Below are 3,640 nucleotides of genomic sequence, written 5' to 3'. Positions count from 1 at the left end.
CAAAAATGACCAAAGAGTTTGAATATTTTTCCTATTTAAAACTCTTCTGCAGTTACATTGTGTACTAAGACCAACTAAATCGCAATTATATTACGCAGCAGCCGAAAATAGGCCCCTTAGTAGCTTTCAATAGCAGGGGACTATATTCAGCCACTGCGTAATATCATTGCGCCTCCTGCAGCCATGTTACAGCAGTAAAATCGCAACTTTTAATTTTCTATCGTCTTGGTACATGATGTAATTTAGGGCGATGTTAAATGGTCTAATCAGATTCAATGGATTATGCTAAGTTATGCTAAAAGTGGTAACGCCAGACCCGGATATCAGCTGAATGGATTCCAAAACGGTAAGAGTCAAATGTTTAACTCTAGGGGAGCTGGAAAATTAGCATATTTTCAAAAAAAGTTGAGTGTACCTTTAAACTTAAATTGCCCTTTAAAAAATTGTATAAGGTAATTTCAGCTACTGCGCACAAGTTGGCAAGCACTTTGCGCGACACTGTATAGAGCCCCTCTCCCAGAGAATCATCAGTCTGTATTGATTGATGATTGGTTCATTTAGCTGGAAGGCGGGACTTTTGTTGCCAGGTCATATAAATGTATAAAGGCTAAATGTCTCACCCGCACTGGTGGCCAATTGAGTGGAACGTCTTCATTGGGCGGCCATCTTACCACAGGGCGATCGCTCACTTGTAGCATTGTGTTTTAATGGTATACTTTTAAATGACCATAACTTGCTTAATGTTCTACCGATTTTCAAACGATTTGGTTTGTTATAAACGTCAAAGATGTACCTATGACACTGCATACTTAAACTAAAAAAATATATAATTTTCATGAAACATGTTAAAGCATCCAGAATTATAGCCACGTTAATAACATTTGTAAGAAACCAAACCGTTAGAAAATTGGTATAAAATTGAGCAATTAAAACACAATGCTATGAATGAGCGAGCGCCCTGTTGTAAGATGGCTGCCAGGTGATGACGTTAGAGACTCCACCGTAACACATCTTGCTTTTATACATATCTATGGCCAGGGTGGTCAAATTGAGCATTGCCCCCCATAGCAGTTATTTTCTAACCGTTTCCAGGGGACCCACATTTTGCATGCCTTCCTTATCTAACACACCTAATTTAGATCATCAGCTTATTAAGGGATATATCAATGAACAGAACTGGGTGTGTCAGTTAAGGGAGACACACAAAATATGCATGGGCGCCCAGGGACAAGATACCACTGTCCTAAAGCAGTGTTCAATCTTGTTATAGTCTATATATTTGATACAAACTAATAAAGTATAAACCATTACAACTTTAAATTAAATGTACTTGTCACAGGTCGGGGCGGACCACAGGATGTAACAAGCCACGCCCCTTCCTAGTTTCCACCTCGAGGAGGTCCCAAAGCCACCCCAATGACCAGACACACCAGGAATGAATTATAATTAAAACAAATCTTTATTAAATTACTTAAAATCAACGGGGGAAGGGGAAAGGGCAATTTAAAACAATAGTTCCTTCGCGCCTCCAGGCGGGGCTTCCACGAGGACAGGGGGACTGGGTCCTTGGGGTTTGTTCTCTTGAACCCGTGGCGCTCTCCCCTTCTCCTGGAGGCAAAATCAGAGAAGGTAATTACTACACTGTGTGCCAATACTAATACCGGCCTTCTCCTTTCTCCTACAGGTTCGTGTTGCGAGCAGAGATGCGTACTGCAAGGCTGGGACGTTTCTTCCTTTTTCCAGGTTCGTGCTGTAAGCAAAGGTAAGTGTTACACAAGGCTGGGGCTTTTTCTTCCTTTTCCTCTTTACTCAAGGGCGGTGGACTTACCAACATGGAGGTTTGCACAATGTGCTTCGACTTACGGCCTCCAAAAAGGGGCAAAGGGTGTCGAGGACAACGGTGTAGAGCCGAACGCTTCCCTTGTTCTTCCTCCACTCACAGTATCGGGGACACGGAACAGGTGTGAACCTTTGAAGAGGCTCCACAGAGATAGTTATTTCTCACAGTCGTCAGCCCAACAACCCCTCGTCGCAAGCATTGATCATAAATTGGTCTACTCACTTCAACATCCCAGATGCTTCACCACTGCCCATCCACTCGTCAAGGGAAGGTTTCGCCAACTTACAATTTTCTTCAACCCACACTCCACCGACCTCAACGACTAGAATCTTCTCACGACTCCTCTGGCCTTGAAGTGGCTTCTGTCGACATGAGCACAGCATGACACTGCAAGCTTTTTGGTGTACACACAAATGAAGACAAAACTCACCCACAGCACTACACACACACTTCGTGAACTATAGACGGAGCCAGAACTCAACCCGGGCCCGCCGTGTGGTTGGATGGTTTTTCTTGGTGGAGGGGAAGCGGATAGGAGATGGACACAGGACCCCCTGGGGTGATTCTGATGCTTCCCGGCTCGCCCACGCTTCTTTCTCTCCAGTGGGGCCGCAACGCTACGGGGTAACTCTCGACACAAGATTAGGTAATACTTTGTGTTTACAATCCACAATACAAACTTCGATGCTACTCACATATGTTCTCTACTTCTAGTGTGGCTCCCCAGCTCGCCCACGCTTCTCTCCAGTGGGGCCGCAACGCTACGTGGCAACTCACAACACAGGATCAGGTAATTCTTTTGCATTCACAATACACACCGCAGACTTCAATGCTACTCACGTATATTCTCTACTTCCAGCGCGGCTCCCCGGCTCACCCACGCTTCTCTCTCCAGTGGGGCCGCAACGCTACGTGGCAACTCACAACACAGGTTCAGGTGATACTCTTTGCTTAGTTACTCCCAATGGTTGAGTTCGTTTACTCACACTTGCTGGGGCTTCCCGGCTATCCACATCGAAAACAGCCACTGTCTTCAACTTAGCCGACCTAATGACTCGCTTTAGCGACACTTCTTCGCCCAGTTAATCCAACTCCGATTCCTCCGTAGCAATGACAGCACAGCACGACACAACACTACAGCAACAAAGCACCCTGTTTGTATTTCCAAAGTCCCTTTTATAATCCTTCCATTCTCCTGTTCAGCCAATCGCTAACCGCTGTGTTAATTTTATGCACCTGTGTCTCATCTGGCTTGATTTGTTTGTCGAAAAGACTACAGGAAGTTCCGGGGTTTCTGGTAAGTCGTCCGGGCGGAAACTATCTCCAGGCAGAACCAACCTTCTCGAATTTAGGTTCCGCCCACGGAAAAAGGTCACACCGTGACATCCTGTATAAATAGAAATGTATATTCTTTTACTATGTACAACAGTATTCACTCTTCTCAACAAATATCAGATTTTGCAAAACCTTTATTTCCAGGGTTGACTGTCATGATGAAAAACAACTAAATATTTGGTAGCCTTGGCCAATTTACTAACACAAAAATGAATGAAATGTTTGGGGTAAGTACTGTACACTTTTCAGACATGCAATAAAGTTCTGAAGTTCCAGCAAACAGTTGTGACATTTGCACTTACAGTTTTTGCCAAAGCGATTGAGACAAACTGTATTAAAGTGAAAAAACAGACAGTGTTTAGTCAAGCACAGGTAATGATACATTTAAGTGCATGTATTTCTGTGTGCTGCACAATATAACTGAGAGATGACACATTCTCCAGTTTGCACTAAACTAGGGATGCA

General features: G+C 44.0%; 1 long non-coding RNA gene across 1 annotated transcript; it reads right to left on the bottom strand.

Moving 5' to 3' along the window:
* Positions 1-1,440: 1,440 nt before the first annotated feature.
* LOC141369389 (uncharacterized) lies at positions 1,441-3,132 on the bottom strand. The gene is made up of 2 exons (XR_012373065.1): positions 1,829-3,132; positions 1,441-1,750 (listed from the first exon to the last, which is right to left on the bottom strand). It is a non-coding gene; the product is annotated as an uncharacterized lncRNA (long non-coding RNA).
* Between the last annotated feature and the right edge of the window lie 508 nt (positions 3,133-3,640).

The sequence above is a fragment of the Misgurnus anguillicaudatus genome, chromosome 13 (assembly GCF_027580225.2).
Source record: "Misgurnus anguillicaudatus chromosome 13, ASM2758022v2, whole genome shotgun sequence".
NCBI classification, from domain to species: domain Eukaryota; kingdom Metazoa; phylum Chordata; class Actinopteri; order Cypriniformes; family Cobitidae; genus Misgurnus; species Misgurnus anguillicaudatus.
The sequence above is the reverse complement of the archived record's forward strand: the minus strand, read 5'-3'. Positions and strand labels throughout refer to the sequence as shown.